The sequence below is a fragment of the Cnephaeus nilssonii genome, assembly GCF_951640355.1.
Source record: "Cnephaeus nilssonii genome assembly, chromosome: 8".
Classification (NCBI taxonomy): domain Eukaryota; kingdom Metazoa; phylum Chordata; class Mammalia; order Chiroptera; family Vespertilionidae; genus Cnephaeus; species Cnephaeus nilssonii.
In genome coordinates this window covers 85,399,290-85,419,922 of record NC_137079.1, presented here as the reverse complement: position 1 = coordinate 85,419,922, position 20,633 = coordinate 85,399,290, and positions in this window count along the sequence as shown.

Sequence of the window (20,633 nt, the reverse complement as noted above, 5' to 3'; positions counted from 1 at the left end):
GACAAGATTATGTGGGAAAGTAGGAATTACAGTTATGGGAAAGTGGGCATGGGATAATCATTGCAGGTTACAAGTCATGTGGGCTGGGGGGAAGTCAAAGAGAGCAGGTGCCTCTGGACCAGATTACAGGTAATAGGGGCCGGGGGCTGTAAAGAGCAGGTGCCTCCAGGACTAGGTGCCACGAGGTTGTAAATCTTTCCATAATGATAGGCAGTTCTCAGAAGGAGGATGGGCTGCATTCCAATGTTAGCTCCCATGTCCCAGGGCATGTATTTCACAGCGAGGTTAGAATGTGCTTTCTCTAATCAGAACAGAATCATCATGGTTAACAGAGCATGATTAATATTCCTTATAATTGTAGCTGGTCCCCAATATTCTACTTCTGCCCCTAACATACTAGTATTGAGATGGCCATTTCCAAAGGGACCCGGATTTCTCCTGCATGAACGCCAGAAATGTCTTGTCAATACTAGTATCGATGTCCCCCACTAGACTTAGCTTCTTGAAGGCAGAGACCATGGCCATCTGTCCAACGTGGTATCCCCATTGACTGTCCAGGCAATAAATAATTACCTGAACATAAGCCATTACATCTCTCAGTGGGAATTACTGTGAAATTATGGAGAATGGGAGGTCTGCCACAGACAGAGGCAGAAGTTATGGTGATTTACAAAGAAAGGGAAAAGGTGGATTCTAGAGTCTACTTACCAATGAGCTGATTTTAGTCTCTAAGGTATTTATGTTCATTTTGAAGATAAAATGGAGGCCCCAAACATAGAAAGTGAATCTCATGAGCCATTTTCAGTCATCCCAGAGGCCTGAACCTTTGTCTTGGGTCACTCAGGTCACGATGGGGCCATTTGGGCTGCAATGGCATAAAAGCAGATAAAAAAAGGTGTTTAAAGGTAAGAATCTTCTTTTTTAGGTCTAGCCCCTGCTTTTAGAATGAATTGTTTCACTAAGTATGAGTCTTATTATAAAAATAAGTTTTACTTTCTGCTTAAGCTAGAAGGTTCATAGTTCAGAGAAGATGGAAGAGTATACATTTAATACCAAAATTTAGTAATGTTATCAATTGTCAATACTTATTACTATCATTATCATGATTACCACACATATAAGCATAAACACAGGCAGAATGCTCTCTAAAGGACATTGAGATGATGAGGGACTGGGCATGACTGAACCAGGTTTTCAGAGTTTTCTTAAGCTCCTCTCTTCTTGGGAAGAGCAGTAGTTAAGGGTAGGTTTTTCATTTCCTCTTTTCCTGACCTTCAGACTTTTGCAACTCCATGTGTGAACTAGAAGGAGCATGAGCTTACCCCATCTCCTGTCCTCCTTCTCACTCACTTCACTGCAACCACAAGGGTCTTCCCTTTGCCCCTCAACACACCCAGGCGTTCCCATCCAGGGCATTGGCATTTGCTCTTCCCTCTTCTGGAACTCTTCCCTAGGTCATTATCCCCACGCCCGGGTTGGTGTCATTCAGCTCTCAGCTCAATCAGCATTTCCTGGGAGGGGTCTGCCTGACCCATTCCCGGATGTATTTTCTTTCTTTCTCTTGTTAATCCTCACCTGAGGATATTTTTCCATTGATTTTTTTTTAGGAAGAGTGGAAGAGAGAGGGAAAGACAAAGAGAAACATTGATGTGAGAGAAACACACCGATTGGTTGCCTCCTGCACAAGCCCTGACCAGGAACTGGGCCAGGGAAGAACCCGGAACCAAGGTACGTGCCCTTGACTGGAATCGAACCCGGGACCTTTTGTTCCACAGGCTGATGTTCTCTCCACTGAGCCAAGCCTCCGATGTATTGTCCATAGCATTTTCACCACAATATGAAATTGTTTAAATTCTCTTCTTCCTGTTCTCTCTCTCCTCCTTTTTCTCCCTTTCTTTTTCCTTGTCTGTGTTTCCAACTGAAATGGGAGCTCCATGAAGCAGGGATCTCATCTCTCTTGCTCACTGACGTATCCTCAGTGCCTAGGATGGCATCTGAGCAGGTGCTCCAAATACACTTGTTGCTTAAATAAACTGACTTGCCCTACCTTTCTTGGCTGCTTCCATTTAGAACACTCAGGGACACTATAATCATCTATTTTCAACAAATGGTGGATGATGGAAGGTAAATGGAGATCACTTGAAAGCACTCTGATAACAGTAAAGAGTATTACTGTGTGAGGGGTCTCTGATAACCTGAAAACAATCCACAGCAACAGGCTCAGATCACAAGTTCTGGAGGCATCTCGGGCGGAAGGAACTGTGCTTCTGTCTTGGTGCAGTAAATGAAACCCCAGGGAAAGCTGAGAAAAGAGAATGGGGCAAGTTCCACCTGGGAATGTAAAAGCTTGCTGGCAGAAGATAAGCCTGCTCAGGGTCTCTCAAAATATTCTTTATTCAGATCATGTTGTGCCACCTGATCAGTACCCAAGGGCAAGATCAAGGTTGGAAGGAGCTAAGAGAAGGCCAAGGATAGAAAGTAAAGGAGAAGCTTGGGTGGCAGAGGAGGCCGAGGAAAACATGTCCCAGGCGGTATTAGCTCAACTCTGGCATTTCTGCTGATTTTATTGAACAAAGTGGGCTTCTTAGTTTGGCAAAATGGTTATGGTACTGCTGACTTTCTTAGTGGGGAAGGCAGGAAAGGAGGAGGCTAGCAGGTCATCTTTTAGAACAAGACCCCAAATAAAAGTTAATTGAGCAAGGTAGAAAGTTTCCTCTCTCATGGAAACTTCTGAGTTTAAGCAATTCAGGGCTGCACAGCAATTATAATGTCTTTGACCCAATTACCTTTTCCAGGTTCTGCCATCTCTGGACACTGCCCTCATCTACACGGTGGGCACTACCTCATCCCTATTTAAGCCAGAAAAGAAAAAGCAAGGGAAGGCACTTACTTTTCAAGGCACCATCTGGAAGCTGCACACATACTTCCATTCACATCCCATTGGCCAGAACTTAGTCCCATGGCCTACCTCAGTGCAAAGGAGTCTGAGAAATGTGGTCTGAACTGGGTGGCCATGTCCCAACAAAAACTACAACAGTGAAAGAAGAGGCAAAGGGAGATAGTTAGCATCTCGCCACCGGCGACTGGAGGAGTTTATGGTAAAACACTGTAAATACAGTGTGGTCCTTCGTAACTGCCCCTGGGGAGGAAAACCAAGCGGGCATTGAGAGGCTCTCTGCCAGGTCTTTGCATAGGTTTTGTGCTCTTACCCCTAGAAAGAGTATAAAGCCCAGTGATAATAAACAGGCATATTAGTGGGGTAAAACTGAAGTGTAGCACTTTTGAAATGTGCATCAGAATGTAGCACCTACCCAGTTATCTACCTAATCAGTGAGAATGCTGCTTTCACCATCAATCATTTAGAACGAACTATAAAGTAGGTCTGCTGTGGAGACTAGAATGTAAGCTCTATAGATACTAAATTTGTCACAGGCACTTCTTCATCCAATGCATAATGATTGGTTACCAACTGCATCATGCTGTACGAGGGGCAGGGCTGCTCTGCTCTTGAGCATAAGGGAGATACACCTTAAGAATTCAATAACCAAACACCTGCATGTAAGTTGAGGTATTCATTCATTTATTTACTGCATCTATTTTGAGTCAGACTCATAGTACTGTGAAGGGGCTGGGGACATAGTGATGCACAAGCTAGACAAGTCTCCTGCCCTCAGAGTGTTGTATATTCTAATGTGAGAAGGAAAAAAAGGGCAGAAAAGAAATAAGCAAGCCTGTAAATAGACAGTTTACTACACAGTGGTTAATACTAGGAAGGAACCAAATAGAGTGATGACAGAGAATTTTGGGAGTAAATAGGAGGTGCAGCGAGGGTCTTTCTGAAGCAACTGTGTTTAAGCTGAAACCCAAAGAATAACAAGCCAGTCACACAGGAGCCAGGAGGAGAGAGGCGGAAAAGAGTTTGACGTGTTAGTGGGACAGCAAGGAGACAGGTGTGGCTGGAGTGTACGCAGTGCGGGGAGAGGGATGCTAGATGAGACTGAGAGGACAGGGTTGGTCCCAGAGAGTTTCTAGGAGGGGTTGGAGCTTGAGCTGGTTCTTGAAGGACAGGTAAGGTTTGAGTGTGAGAATGGGAAACACTTTTAAAGTAAGGTGAGCTGTGAAGAGCTTGAGCAATGTTGTGTGTAGGTCCAGGGTGGTGGGTAAGAAGGGTTCATATTGGAAGTAGTGAGAGATAAGGCTGGAAAGGCAACCTTGGGAAAGTTCTAGAAGAACTTAAGGCCAAGGAGCTTGAATTCTCAAAGATATTGTGCAGTCATTTGAACAGGAGAGAAACTTGATCTGAGTATGGTTTTAGAAAGATTTTCTACAAGCTAGACCAGAGTTCAGTCTTGGCACTATTGATGTTTTGGGCTAGATCATTCTTTGTTGTGAAGGGCTTCCTGAGCATTGCAGGATACTCAGCTGCGTTCCTGTTCTCTAGACGCCAACGGCACCCCTCCTAGTCATGACAACCAAAAATGTTTCCAAATATTACAAAATGTCCTGGGGGGCGGGAGAGGGGGAAGGGAGCAAAGTCACTTCTGGTTGAGACCAGTGCTTTTTATTTTTTTAAAACAACTTGATAGCCTTCTTTAAAAAAAAATATTTTTATTGATTTCAGAGAGGAAGGGAAAGGGAGAGAGAGATAGAAACATCAATGATGAGAGAGATTCTTTGATCAGCTGCCTCCTGCATGCTCCCTACTGGGGATCAAGCCCGCAACTTGGGCATGTGCCCTGACCAGGAATTGAACCATGATCTCCTGGTTCAAAGGTTGATGCTCAACCACTGAGCCATGCTGGTTGGGTGAGACCAGTGCTTTTTTTTTTTTTTTTTTTTTTAAATTGGCTTATTTTTTGTTTTTGTTTTTGAAATCAGGTTTTGGACCTGAATAATTGACTTGCCCCCTTTCACTAGAATTATGTGAACATGGAAACTGGAAATTTAAGTAATGGGAAGACAATCTTTGTTCAGTTACTGAATACTATTTGGTTCCATTTTAAGAAAAGTTCATATAAAGTTTATACAAATACATTTTAATTCACTCTAAAATAAGGCTTTGAAAGTCCTAAGGGATCTGATCTTTCTTCCACACTTCAGCCCCTTGACGTTTCTGCTGTTCTTACCGGCTGTCCCTTTTTCTCAGGTAAGTAGGCACCTGCGGCAGCCCCTGACTCCGGGAGGTGGGAGAGGTGGGGCTGAGAAGGAAAGGACCCTTTTCCAATGAGATGTGCACATTGAGCTGAAAAACAAAACAAAACATGAATGAGGATTGTTTTGAATTTTTTCTCAAAGCCCCTACATTTAAATTAGCTTTGTGAAAACTCTTTGTGATTAATCTCTCCCCTCCTCTGGAGAATATTTGAAAGATATACAAGAGAATATGAAGAAATCCAGAGAAAATATTTTAAAAATCTATTTTCCTATATCTTTTAAATAGTGTACTGGGTGAATAATATCCCCCCCCAAATTTATGTCCACTTGGAATCTCAGATTTGGAAATAGTCTTTGCAGATAAAATTAGTTAAGACGAGAACGTACTGGATTAAAGTGGATCCTAAACCCAATGGGTGATGTCCTTAAAGAAGAGGAGGGGCCTGGCTGGGTGGCTCAGTTGGCGGGAGCATCATCCCTTATTCCAGAAGGTTTCGGGCTTGATTCTTGGTCAAGGCACATACCTAAGTTTCAGGTTCGATCTCAAATCAATGTTTCTCTCTAAAATCAATAAGAGACATATCCTCCAGTGAAGATTAAAGAAAAAAAAAAAGAGGAGGAAACACAGAGATACACTGAGAAGAAGGCCATACGACGAGGGAGGCAGAGTTGGAGTGACACATCTACAAGCCAATGAACACCAAGGATTACTTCTAGAGGCAGGAAGTATCCTGCTCTACATGCTTTGGAGGGAGTATGGCCTAGTGCAGTGATGGCGAGCCTATGACACGTGTGTCAGCACTGACACGCGTAGCCATTTCTGATGACACGCGGCTGCTGAGGCGGCCGCATGCCGAGGATGAAACATTTGCTGCTCCTGAGGGTGAAACATTTGCGAAACAATGTTTTTTCCTCAAAGTGACACACTACCCGAGTTATGCTCAGTTTTTTGGCGAAGTTTGACACACCAAGCTCAAAAGGTTGCCCATCACTGGCCTAGTGACACCTTGATTTTGAACTTCAAGCCTACAGAACTCCAAGGGAATAAATTTCTGTTGTCTTAAGCCATCCAATTTGTAATAGTTGCAGCCCTAGGAAACGAATACAAATGGTAATGTCATAATTTCATTTAGTTCTTTTTATTAACAGTGGGTCTTGCTAGTTCCTGCTTCAGACTCCCTGCTTCTCAGAGCTGCAGTAACTTGCAGCAGAAAGCTGACTTGGCTGCAAGCTTCCCACTGCTGGATTGGCTTTCAACACGGCCATTTAAAGCTCAGTTCCCACTGCACCCCAGTAAAAACCGCAGCCGACCATCTGCGTGACAAACAGGCTCCCTACCAAAGCCTGCACATGGCGGGAATGCTTCCTTCGGACCAAAGTCCAGGACAAGAGAGTTGGGCAGCTGCCTGTGGCGGGTGGTGATGGTAATGGCTCCCAATCTCCTAAGTAAAGGTTAGTGACCCCGCCAGAGAGACATCGAAACCCTAAATTAAAAGGAAAATGGGGAGGCTTCTGGTCAGATCCTAGAGAAAACACTGGGAGGTGAGTCAGTGGATAATGGGTGTGGGAATAGGAGGGAGAAGTAAGGGGTGAAGGGGGCGGGGAGTGGAATGGAGGGACTGGGAGAGAAAGAGAAGCAGGACAGCTGAGTCCTTTCAGGAGGAGAGGGAAATGATCTTAATTTACTACAGGCAAACACAAGAGGGAAATTACACAACATTTTTAATGACAGTGTTTCTGTCACTCACCCTGATGGTAGTAATTAAGTCTATTCTGCAGATTTGGTGGGAAGGTGCTGTCCTGGGAGCCCTGCTCCCAAGCGGGCATGGGGAGTGGCGGGAAGGAGGGTTAGCGTCACCAAATAGAGACTGCGAGGCCTGGAAGTTCTCATTTATAATCCGACAAATACACAGTTTCTTATAAAATAAACTCTTCAAATTAACTAAAGTAGGTAGACATTTCCTTAATCCCTGTCCTTACTATGTCCTGTTTATTTTTCTGCTGATAGAGGGGGCTAGCCATTTGCCTGGCTGGATCTTTAGCAAAAGCAAATGATTTGCATACATGTTTTTAGACAATAAAGGAGTGAATGTCTTTCTTGTCCAGAGAACAACTCAGAAATTCACCTAAATTTTAGATGGGGAAGAGGCGGGGTGGGGTCGGGGTATTGGATGAGAGTAAATGATTCCCTGATCAGCCAGGGACCTAACATTGCCTGTTGTTGGTGCCTGAAACTTTTGCCTCTTTCAGAAACATTTATTCAGCTCCTATTATGTGTCAGCAACTGATATAGGGGCTTTGAATATAGAAAATTATTTTTATTTAAAAATGTTTTTATTGATTTCAGAGAGGAATGGAGAGGGAGAGAGAGAAACATCAATGATGAGAGAGAATCATTGGTTGGCTGCCTCCCGTACCGGGCATGTGACCGTGACCTCCTGATACATAGGTCGACACTCAACCACTGAACCACGCCAGCCAGGCTGAATATAGAAATGTTTAAAAGGGGTGCACTGTTTAGTAGAAAGATCTACGGTTAAATTATCATTCATTCATCAGATAGTTATGGAAAGATCTATGGTTAAATTATCATTCATTCATTCATTCATTCATTCATCAGATAGTTATTGAATCTCTTCCATGTGCCGGAGACTGTTTTAGCACTTAGGCTACAAGGGTAAACTGAGCAGATGCTGGTCCTGCTAGGGAAGCTTTTCAGTACATCTCGCTGTAAAAGCTCAGAAAGCACCGACTGACTGCTGACTGGCTTTTTTTAAAAATATATTTTTATTGATTTCAGAGAGGAAGGGAGAGAAACATCAATGATGAGAGAGAATCATTGATCGGCGGCCTCCTGCACGCCCCCCAACTGGGGATCGAGCCCACAACCCGGGCATGTGCCCTTGACCGGAATCGAACCCGCGACCCTTCACTCCGCAGGCTGCCACTCTACACACTGAGCCGAACCGACCAGGGTCTAACTGGCCTTTTAACTGTGACTTTACAATTTTTGCGATGTTTATATGTGACTTCCTACTAACCAGAAGTGACCTGGCGGAGGGAACAGCATCTCAACAAAGGACATTTGACGATGAGGCTTTTTGTTATTCATCTTCTCAGTGTCTATCATCTTCTGCTCTGCAAACTCCTCCACCCTCCAAGTGTCAACTGCTGCCTGCTAACTGATGACCCCAAATGCATGACCCCTGAGCTCCAAGCCCTCTGTCTGCTGCTGGTTTGATATGCCTGCCGCCCACCTGGATGCTGGCGCCTCCCAGGCACCTTGCCCAGCGAGGAGCTGACATTTCTCTCCTCCCTCCCTCCACGCTGAGTCATTCTCTGCACCGTCTCCTTCCTCTTGGCTGCTTGGGACTGCCTTTCCCTAGGACCAGGGCAGAAGCCTGTCCTTTCCTGCCCAGGCTTTGTAGTTGCCCAGGACCTGAGGAGCCAGGGGAGGAGCTGGGTGGTTTCCCAGCATCCTCTGGGCCTTCCCCTCACCATCCCGGTACCTGGCACCCAGCACCTGGCACGTGGCGTGGGCAGAGGGAGGAAGAGGCTCCTTTCCCTGGCCATCCCCCCCAGGGCTTTTCCTCTCCCGCTCTCTGATCATCTTTACTGTGACGCTCAGGTGGGCTCCCCTCATCTCAGGTGGGTCTCCAATTCTTAGGCTGCGGGGTTCCCTTAGAGATCCCCTTCGGAGGACTCAGAACAGAAAGGGGTGTGACAGCAGCTGAGGTGGGGATGGGAGAGGGAGGAAGGGGAGGGGGCGCCCATTCCACAGACTCCCTCCGGCCTTCAGAGGTCACTGTCCCCTGGCACGGGGTCGGGACATCTGTCATCTCTGCAGGGTCCCTGCTCCTGCTGCGGGGCTCCCCTACTTTCTGTGGAGACAGAAGCCAGAGGGCTGGCCCGTGTTTGCCGTGGTGGCGTGAGCAGTGCTTGCCCCACATCTGCTAAGTGAACCATGCTAACCTAATACTTGGAGGCTCGCTCCTCTGCGCCATGGCTACACCCCAACCCAGTGAGGAGGGACTTCTGAGCTGGGCTCTCTGTTTACAGTGCTATTGGGGAGCTGGGCCTCACTCCGGGCCTCCCCCTGCCTCCCTGCCACGGCTGCAATGTAGACGTCCGAGGCCCATGACTAATTCACTAGGTGTCCTCCTGCGGCCTGGCATGCATTTTTAATTCACTTTTCTATCCAGACTCAGGTGACACAGCCCTGCCCCCTCTCTGTCCTCAGGAGCACAGCTAAGTCAGCTTCGAGCTGGGACTCCACACTGAGGAGCTCTCCAGCCACCTCCCTGCGAAGCACCACTGGGGTTGGAACCTATTCAAAATATTTCAGACTTTCTACATGGTTATGGGATTGATTTTAGCTTTAGTGCTGTCGTCAAATTGCTAGAAGAGTTGTTGTAGTTTAATAAATCCAAGCCCCCCCCCGCCCCCCAATCTTATAGTTGAAAAAGTGAAGACTGAGGGATGGTAAATCATTTTCTCAAGGTTGCACAGCAAGTTTGTAGCAGGGCCAAAATTAAAACTGGTCGTCTAAGTCCCAACCATATGTCCCCTCATCATACTATCTTAAAATGATCAATTTAGATCCAGACAGAGTGCCCTCCGCCCCAATTCTAAATGAATGCATGAAACACATCTCTAAAATGACCAAGTCTCCAAGAGAAATGGTGACCTGTGGCTACTCATCTGATGGTGAGCCATAGTTATTAATTGGTTCCTTTGTTATTTTAGGCCTGTAGAGATAAAGAGACTAAATTCTCAAAGCAAAAACCAAAAGAGTAGGGAGCAGAACAAGAGAAAAGATAAGGAAGATCTCAAAGCAAAAAGAAACTGGAATATGAATTGTAAGTCATGGGAGCTTGAATGCAGAAAGCTATTAGAGGTGGAAATTCAGGTGAGGACTCTGAATTTGAATCTCAGCTTTCGCATTTACTAATGTGATTTGGGGGCAGTTAAGTGCTCAGGGCTGCCAAAACCGGTTTGGCTCAGTGGATAGAGCATCGGCCTGCGGACTGAAAGGTCCCAGGTTCGATTCCGGTCAAGGGCATGTACTTTGGTTGTGGGCACATCCCCAGTAGGGGGTGTGCAGGAGGCAGCTGGTCGATGTTTCTCTCTCATCGATGTTTCTAGCTCTCTATCCCTCTCCCTTCCTCTCTGTAAAAAAAAAAAAAAAAAAAAAAAAAAGTGCTCAGGGCTTCAGTTTTCTCCTTTGTAAAAGGAAGCTAACATCTCTCTTGGAGTGCTGACGCGATGATTAAGTGAGGAAATGCATGGAGCACCCAGCACTGCCTTGCATACAGCAGGCCCTCAGTAGTGGTAAGACCTGTGTTACATTAAGCTTGACTTAGAGGGGACACCCTGTGGCCTCGGAGGCCAGCCCCCAGAGTTCTGGAGCAAGACCGGACAATCTCTGGCTCTGGTTCCTAGAGTCCAGGAACCCCATCCTTCTGCCCAGGACCCCACCGCGCAGGCCCCAGACTGCAGGGGCAGCCAGCTGGACCAGGTGACTTGGGTTTGTCTTTCCTGGTTAGTATTCAGAGCCCTTCTTTTCTTTTATCATGCCTTCTTACGTGGTGTTTTTTTTTTTTAATTGGGGGACAGGACATTGGCAAAGTCTGGAGACATTTTGGTTTCACAGCTGGGAATGGGTGTGAGGGTGGTATTGGCATCTAGTGGGTAGAGACCAGGGATGCCGCTAAACATCCGACAATGCGCAGGACGACCCCACAACAAAGAATTACCCAGCCCCCGATGTTAAAAGTGCTGCGGTTGAGAAGCCCTGTTCTCCTACGTCAAGCTGTCCTTATCCTTTCAGAGGAATGTGCAGGTCTATATGGTCGCTGCAAGGCTAAGCTTCACAGAACACAAGAGTGAGGTCTGATTTGGGGGGCTTCTGATTTTCTTGGTGACTTTTCATAAAACCACTCTTGCTATCAATGGGGTCCTAGGCTAGACTGCCGATGTGACTCTCGCGGGGACACCTCTTGTTTCCTTTTCCTCCTCCCTCTGGTGGTAGCATCCTGATTTTCCTGGAGAAACTCACTGCTCCGGACTCGCTGTCCTTGTGGTTTGGGTAGAGCCGACTCCAGGTGTGGGAATGTGACCATTGAACTACCTGTCCACAGTGTTTGGTTCAGAAATGGACACAGACCAATTAGCGCCAGGTGAGGTGCAATTCCAGCACTTGTGTGAAACACCCCTTCCTCTGTGCGCACTGAGGGGAGAGGACACGTTCCCCAAGACACAGAAAGGTATCTTATTGCCATGACAGGGAGGGGCATGGTGGTGACAGAGGGTTTCCAGGGAAAGGAGAACGGAGAGCTGTTGAGAGAATGAGCCCCAATGACATCCTTCAGGCCTTGAACTCAAACCGGTCGGTACTAGTTACTTATTTGAGTCGGTAACTCTCCTCCTTTTTAAAAAACATAAAATAGTTTTTATTAAGTTTCAGTCACGTGTAACGGAGAGTCCTGATTAAGATAAATCAGGAGGTTGAATATATAGCAAGAAGCAAGAGTCATCTGAGAGCACTTTCCAAACCTAAGAGTTTTCAGAGAACTGTATTGCTCTGGAAGCATTTTTCTTCTGGGAGGACAATTTGCAGCTTTTAATTCACCCCTCCCGCCCCCTCCCCCTGCCTCACATTGGGAGCTCTTTGCTATAGGAGTTGTAATTAGACTAGAATAGCTGGGAAAGCCTGGTAGGCATGGCCGGACTCTGTGGTCTGGGCTAGAATTTGGAACGAGAGAGGCAAGGATGGTGGGGCATTTGTCCCGCAGCAGCGGCAGACTCCAGGGCAGTAGTGGCCATGGCAACACCAGTGGTGTCCAGTGCCCAGTGCCAGCTCAGTGTCCAGTGTCCAGGTGTGGCCACAGGAGTGATCTCTTCAAGTGGTTCCTGGGGTGTCATTGTGGGCCATGGGTCCAACCGCCTAGCCTCCCTTCTTCCTGCCTGTCTTCCTGAGGCTGCCTCTCCAGCCTTCTTTTTATTCTATCAGCTGCTCAATGCCCTTTCAATAAATTATTTCCTGCTTAAACTAGTCAGTCATTTCCTGTTGCTAGAACCACGAAAGGTCCTGATGAGAGATGATTTACATGCTACATGTATCAGCTGCTATTGCTGAGTAATAATGTAACTCAGTGAGTTAAAACAATAGATGTTTATTATTACTTAATAATTTGGTCACTTGAGGAGGATAGAATTTTCTTTCTTTCTTTTTTTAAATTTCTTTATTGATTAAGGTGTCACATATTTGTCCTCATCCCCCCATTCCCATCCCACACCCCTCCCCATGGATGCCCCCACCCCCCTGTTGTCCTTAACCATTGGTTAGGCTCGTATGCATGCACACAAGTCCTTTGGTTGATCTCTCCCCCCTACCCCCACCTTCCCCTACCCTCCCTCTGAGGCCCGACAGTCCGATTGATGCCTCCTTGTTTCTGGGTCTGTTCTTGTTCATCAGTCTATGTTGTTCATCATTTCCCCTAGACGAGTGAGATCATGTGTTACTAGAAATATACTTATAAGAACCGAATGTGAGACGAGCAATAATAGTTATGCTGACAGGCAAATGAATCAGTCTGTAGTGAGTTTCTTTCTGGACCAACAGTTCTTTTGAGACCCAATTTCAATGTCCACCAGTTCCTTATGTGTACATGTCGGCACTGACTTTTCAGCTCTGGGTGGTGGACAAATGGTGGTAATGCAGGTCCGACTCCTTCTGGTTTGGTCTCGCCCGGACCCAGGGGCATGGCTTCACCTGGACTCAGGGGCACGCGGTCTCACCCGGACCTGGGGCCCAGCATCACCCAGGCCCCGGGGCGCGTGGCCTCACCCGGACCCAGGGGCGCGTGGCCTCACCTGGACCCAGATGCGTGCGGCCTCACCCAGTCCCGGGATCCAGCCTCACCCGGATCCAGGGGCGCGGCCTCACCTGGACCCGGGCTCCAGCCTCACCCTGACCCAGGGGCGCGCGGCCTCAGCCGGGTCCAGGATCCAGCCTCACCTGGACCCAGGTGCGTGCGGCCTCACCCAGTCCCGGGATCCAGCCTCACCTTGATCCAGGGGCGTGGCCTCACCCGGACCCGGGCTCCAGCCTCACCCTGACCCAGGGGCATGTGGCCTCTCCCGGACCCAGGGGCGCGCAGCCTCACCCGGACCCGGGGGCGTGTGGCCTCACCTGGGCCCGACCCAGCATCATCCGGACCCAGGGGCGTGCGGCCTCACCCGGACCCAGGACCCAGCCTCACCCGGACCCAGGGGCGCATGGCCTCTCCCAGACCCAGGGGCATGGCCTCACCCGGACCCGGGCTCCAGCCTCACCCTGACCCAGGAGCGCGCGGCCTCCCCTGGACCCAGGGGCGCGCAGCCTCACCTGGACCCGGGGGCGTGCGGCCTCATCTGGGCCCTGGACCCAGCCTCATCCGGACCCAGGGGCGCGTGGCCTCTCCCGGACCCAGGGGCGCGGCCTCACCCAGACCCGGGCTCCAGCCTCACCCGGACCCGGGGGTGTGCGGCCTCACCCAGGCCCGGGACCCAGCCTCACCCGGATCCAGGGGCGCACGGCCTCACCTGGACCCGGGATCCAGCTTCACCTGGACCCAGGGGCGTGTGGCCTCACCTGGACCCAGGGGCGCATGGCCTCTCCCGGACCCAGGGGCGCGGCCTCACCCAGACCCGGGACCCAGCCTCACCCGGATCCAGGGGTGCACGGCCTCACCCGGACCCGGGATCCAGCTTCACCCGGACCCAGGGGCGCGCGCCCTCACCCAGACCCAGGGGCGCGTGGCCTCACCCAGACCCGGGGGCGTGCGGCCTCACCCGAACCCAGGGGCGTGTGGCCTCTCCTGGACCCAGGGGCGCGACCTCACCCGGACTCGGGACCCAGCCTCACCCAGACCCCTCTCTTTTATTCTAGTTGTAGAGCATCTGCTCAGCCAGCCCTCCGGTGGTTCTGGATGGTGTCTGCTCTGTTTTCCCGTTGTAGTTTCAAAATTGTTGTGGTAGGCAACAATCAGGCTTCCGCCCTATGCCTCCATCTTGGTCTTCCTTTGTATAGTTAAGTCTTGATTGTTGTTGGTGTCGCTGGGAGGAATTGTCCTCCAGGCCAATTGGCTGTGCGGACCCTCTGTGTCTATAAAGGAAGAGTTGCTGTGCTGGAGACACGTTTATGGGCCGGGACTTGTTCCAGTAGGGCTTTGGCGCTCACTGAGTCTGCCTCTTGAATGTGTCCCTTATGCGAGTGGTTGAAATCTGGTGTCGTCTCACACCGACCACTAGATGCCCTCGTTTCTGGGTCTCCGATGGGGTGCAGGTCAGCTACTGTCTGAGGCCACTCAGCAGGAGTTACAGCAAAAACTGCAGTTTTATCCTCTTGCTTGAGTGGTTTTGGAGCAGTCTGACTGGAACTGCAGTTTATTTGGTTAAGCTGCCACAGGGCAGGCCATTTATATGCAAAAGCTGCTGTTTGGAGCCTGGGCGGGTTTGTAGAATGTGCGGGGCGGGTCTCAGGGCGGGGCGGGGTCTCAGGGCGTCACTAGGCTAGGGCGTGGCAAACAGCAATGGCTGCAAGTCTGCTTTTTCTGCCTTTTCTGCCTTTCTGCGTTTCCAAGTCCCCGCGTCCCGTGCTCCAGCGCAGTAAACACTGATTGCTGGGCGCACCTCTGCAAGAAAGTCACTCTCACTTTCAGACACGATGGCCGAGAGTCCAGCTTCTCCCCGTAGGTGTCTGGGTATCCCGCGCCCCTAGAAACTGGATTTCAGAGTGATGGGGAGCTTATCTCCCTTAGGGTTGGAAAAAAAGCCGCACGTCCCTTCACCCGCCACCAGCCCAATTCACGTGCCTCCGTACCTCAGCCCTTCCGCTTTTGTTCTTTCTTTTTCCTTCTTAGTTGTAAATCTACCATTCAGCCAGCTCTCCTGTGGTTCTGGGTGGTAGACGCTTTGTCTTTTAGTTGTATTTTTGAAATTGTTGTGCGCGGTGCAGTTTATTTGTTTAACTTTGCCGCCATCTTGGTTCTCCTCCTAGAATTTTATTTCTTTCTCAGATAATAGTATGAAGTAAATGACCCTGCTCTATACTGTCATTCAAGGATTTACATTTCTTCCATTTCAGTTCTTCACCATCTCCTAGGGTGTTGCCCTCATCTGCCTCCGTGTCCACATCCAGCCCAAGGAAGGAAGAGTTCAAAGGAGACACACCTGTGGTCCTGACACTCAGGCCAGACGCAGCCAGCACATGTCACTTCTCACATACCACTGCTAATTTTGAAGTAATGAACCAAGTGGTGGAAATTTGTAGCACAGTGGTAGGAGGTGGAAAACTTACTTTAAAAAAAACGACAAGTGTTGGCGAGGATGCGGAGAAAAAGGAACCCTCGTGCACTGCTGGTGGGAATGCAGACTGGTGCAGCTACTGTGGAGAACAGTATGGAGTTTCCTCAAAAAACTGAAAATGGAACTCCCATTTGGCCCAGTAATCCCACTCCTGGGAATATATCCGAAGAAACTAGAAACACCAATCAGAAAGGATATATGCACCCCTATGTTCATAGCAGCACAATTTACAATAGCTAAGATTTGGAAACAGCCTAGGTGCCCGTCAGCAGATGACTGGATCAGAAAACTGTGGTACATCTACACAATGGAATACTATGCTGCCATAAAAAGAAGGAATTCTCATCATTTGCAGCAAACTGGATGGAATTGGAGAATATTATACTAAGTGAAATAAGCCAGTCAATGAAAGAAAAATACCACATGATCTCACTCATTTATGGATAATAAAGAACATTATAAACGGATGAACAAAAAGATAGATACAGAGACAGTAAAGCAACAAACAGACTTTCAAATTACAGGGGGAAAGTTAGGGAGAGGTGGGGGAGATAAGAAATCAAACGAAGAACTTGTATGCATGCATATAAGCATAAACAATGGATGCAAAACTCTGGGGGGTGAGGGCATGTATGGGTGTGGGGAGGGGGGTAATGGTAAGATATGTACACATATAATACCTCAATAAAACAAACAAACAAACAAAAAAAACCATATTGTTATTGATTTCAGAGAGGAAGAGAGAGGGAGAGAGATAGAAACATCAATGATGACAGAGAATCATTGATCAGCTAGCTCCTGCACACCCCTACTGGGGATCGAGCCCGCAACCCAGGCATGTGCCCTTGACCAGGAATCAAACTGTAACCTCCTGGTTCGTAGGTCATGGGACGCTCAACCACTCAGCCATGCTGGCTGGGCTGGAAAACTTACTTTTTCGATGATGAAGGTGATTTGGAGTCTTTCAAAATTTTTTCAATTTATACATAATACGAGATAGCATAGGGTATGGTACATAGCACGATATATCCATGACATAGTTCATGCTATGACATAGTACATAATACTGGTATGATATAGTCACAGGGAACAAACCAGCAGTAGGGAGACCTGGGTTTGCATTTAGGCTCTGGTGTATTCTGTTTCTCTGGGCCTCAGTTCCTATTTGTCAGGTGAGGATTATAATAACTGCCTGAACAGATTGTGGCAAGGATTCGATGAGATAAGTTATGTGCCCACAACAGTTTCTGGTGCATATTAGATGCTCAGTCATGACTGAGGTTCCTTTATAGGACAGTGTGGGGGAGCATGAACAGGAAATGAGGAGTTTATCCTTCTGCTACTTACTAGCTCTGAAAATTTGGAAAAGTCCAGGTTTATTTGGGAGTTTTTTCTGTATAAGGGCTGATAACTTTTTTGAGGTTTCTTAAAAAAGCACACCTGTTTGTATTGATTTTTTTTTTATAGAAAAGAAGGGAGAGGGAAAGAGAGAGAGAGAAACATCGATGTGGAGAGAAATATCAATCAGCTGCCTCTTGCATGGGACCCAGTTGGGGATTGAACCCACAACCCGGGTATGTGCCCTGACCGGGAATTGAGCCACTGACCTTTAGGTGCATGGGCTGACACTCAACCAACTGAGCCACATCAGCTGGGCCATTTGTAGTTTCTTTAATGAGCTTAAGTGTATGGAATTTGTCCATGTTGCATTTCATATTTTGAATATCTGGTTTAATCCCATAGCTCTCTTGTAAGAAATTTTGGTTCTGCCACTTGCTATCTGTAACAATGCTGGGCAATTTACTTTTCTAAATTTCCTTTTATATTTTGGTGAATTGTGAATACTTTCTTTTTTGAAGGATTATTACAAACATTAATTGGGACCATGTATGTGAAAAATTACTCTGCGAAGTACTCACCAAGGGAATCAAGACAGTTAACATTATTGTCATTATAAAATGTGAGGGTAAAGTCTATTTTCTATTTTGTGCTTTCTTTAAAAATATATTTGCCAGAAACACTGACATGGAAACAATATCTTCCCTTTCTTTTTAAAGTTTTATTTATTTATTTTAAAAATTCTTTATTGTTTAAAGTATTACATGAGTCTCCTTCCCCCCCCACCCCCCCCCCGCCCCCTGACCTATCTTTCCTTTCTTTCCACTGCTTATTCCTCAACTGGAATTATAACCCTTTGTTTGTGACACCACAGTTAGTTGACTTTGGAGAGGATTATAATGTCAAACATAGAAGATTAGATAAAATGGGAGTGAGTAACCATTCTAAAGTTTTGTTTTGGTGTGTGTGTGTGTGTGTGTGTTTTTTCACCTGTTAATGACATTTCCCCTTGTTTTCTATTCTAAAGTGACGGCCCGTTAAAAAAAAGATGGTGGTATGAAGATTATTCAGAAAGATTATAATTTGAGTCTGGGGAAATGTCCAGTTTCAGGTCTTCACAAATTGTATGGCGCAATGACTGTTGAGCAGAAACATTAATATGTAATATGTTATGGAAATAAAAGATGGAGTGTCATGGTTGCTGGGATGAGCATTAGTTTATCTTTCCACTTGTGCCCGCCCCAAGAGCCAGGCTGTTAGCCACCGTCTGCAGCATTGTTCAAATCCTCTGTGATATGCAGACTAGCTCAGGGCGAAGAACTCTGGGCTTATAGATAAAGTCAGTTTCAGAAGAAAATTTGGGTGAAGGGCAAGGATCAAAGGCCTGGGAGTCTGGGAGCTCAGTCCTGATCCCAGCTCTGCTATTGACTAGCTGTATCCTCGGAAATTCTCTCCATATTTGTTCCTTGCTTGTAAGAGAGGGAGCTGGAGTTGACTCATGATATCACCAGATGATACCTTAGGTCCCGTCGGTTCTGAGTTCTGTGCTGCTGTGGCTGCCTTTCCAGATCTCAACGTATCTGGTTTGTTTTGGGCTTGGTTAGGTTATGTGTCCTGCTTTTTAACCTTGGAAACCTTGACTCCGCATTGGAATAAAAACAGTCCTGTGAGAACACATTGTGCAGAGGAACAACAGAGAGGAGAAAACAAATAGTTTCTCTTCAGGCAGTACATTCATGCTCAGAGATCATACATGAATGCTTAGTCACTGGAACAGGGGGAGAAAATTCAGTTCAACAGATACTGATTGAGTGACTTAATATGGTAGAGAGTGGATGGGGCTCTGAAGACAAAGAACCCAAGTCTCTGTCCAGCCCTGTCCTCAGGCAGCTGATCCAGTTGGAGAGATCACCAGACATTCTCTCCTCTCTCTCTCTCTCTCTCTCTCTCTCTCTCTCTCTCTCTCTCTCACACACACACACACACACACACACACTAATTGAAATAACAGGTCCACAAACACTGACTGAGTGTGGTGCTAGACACTAGCCAGGCCATTCAAGGGTACGAAGGTGAAAATGTCCCCACCCCCGATAAACTTAGGTAAGGCAAGTACCTAAAAAAAAAAAAAAAAAAAGAAAGAAAGACAGAAAGAAAGAAAGAAAAGAAAAGAAAGGAAGGAAGAACGATATTACCAGAGATAAAGAGAGAGAGAGAAACCAAAAATGATAATAATAAAACATTTTTACAAAGTACTTTACTAAGTACTTTTGTCTATAGTCCACATACTCTCTTACTCTCTCCTGGCTGGCTTCTAAAACATCGCTTCTGGTACTTTTCCCACCTCCCTGGCCATCCTTCTCAGTCTCCTTTTAGGATCCTTTCCTTAGCTTGCCTAAGACAACATTCCTGGGTGACATCTTGCACATCCATGGCCTCAATGTCACTTACCTGCTGATGACTCCTGCTGGAATGTCATCTCCATGAGGATAGAAATCTTGCCTATTGTGCTTATTATCCATTTATCTCCAATAATTAGCACATATTAGAATCTTAAAATATATCTATTGTTAACTGAACTTAGATCTCTAATTCAGAGCCACTCCTCATATACTATATTAGAAAACCATTTGTATCTTTCTTTGTGTGCTCAGGGTACCTCACATTGAAATGTCCAGAAAGAACTACTTACCTCCAAGTAATCCCCCCAAACTTGTTCTTCATTGAGATATTCTTATCTCAACAAGTTGTACTTCTGTCTTCCCCAATCACCTAAGCCAGAAACATAGGAACCCTCTTTGACCTGTGCTGAACCCTACCCTTCCCTTTATTCTTCACATATAGCCAGGCAACAAATCCTATTGGACAACTCCCCTTCCTCCCCTTCCTCCCCCTCCCCCTCGCCCCCCCCCCCCCCCCCGCCACCCAGCTGGGTTATTTCAAAAATTTCTTAGCTCTTCTCTTCTAATTCCATTAAGTGTTGTTCATGATCTCCTAGCATGAGCTGTGAGTTCTAACCCCATCCTTAGTTTATTTGAAATGTTTCCTATTGTTTCTTTCTTTTGGTTCTGTTTTCCTAAAAAAATTTTTTAATGTTCTAATCTTGTGGGGAAATATGTGTATATTTTTACAAGCAGTCTAAAATACCACCTAACAAGCTGGCAAATAATATATTTGCACTAAGTTATTTTGAAATGTTTTGATTACGAGCAAAATAAAAAACCCCAACTTAAATTAAAGAAAAAAAAGATCACATTATTGACCCATGTAATTGGCAGTGCAAGAATGATTTTGGCTTCAAGCATAGCCAAATATAGAGCACAAACATGGTCATGATGGCTCTTGGCTCTGATTTCTTCTGTCAAATCAAAGATCTTACTTTTACTAGTCATCTTTACTAGTGATTTTAAAATATAAGTAACCAAACAACATATGCAAAGCAGTATGAGACAAATTGCATTTTTCAAGATGGTCACAAAAGATCTCCCATTCCACTTGTACTGTTAGGGGCAGAAATAGAATATTGGGAACTAGCTATGAATTATAAGAAATATTAATCATGCTCTGTTAACTGTGATTGCTTTGTTCTGGTTAAAGAAGGCACTTTTTAAAAATATATATATTTTTATTGATTTTTACAGAGAGGAAGGGAGGGGGATAGAGAGTTAGAAACATCGATGAGAGAGAAACATCAATCAGCTGCCTCCTGCACACCTCCTACTGGGGATGTGCCCGCAACCAAGGTACATGCCCTTGACCGGAATCGAACCTGGGACCCTTCAGTCCTCAGG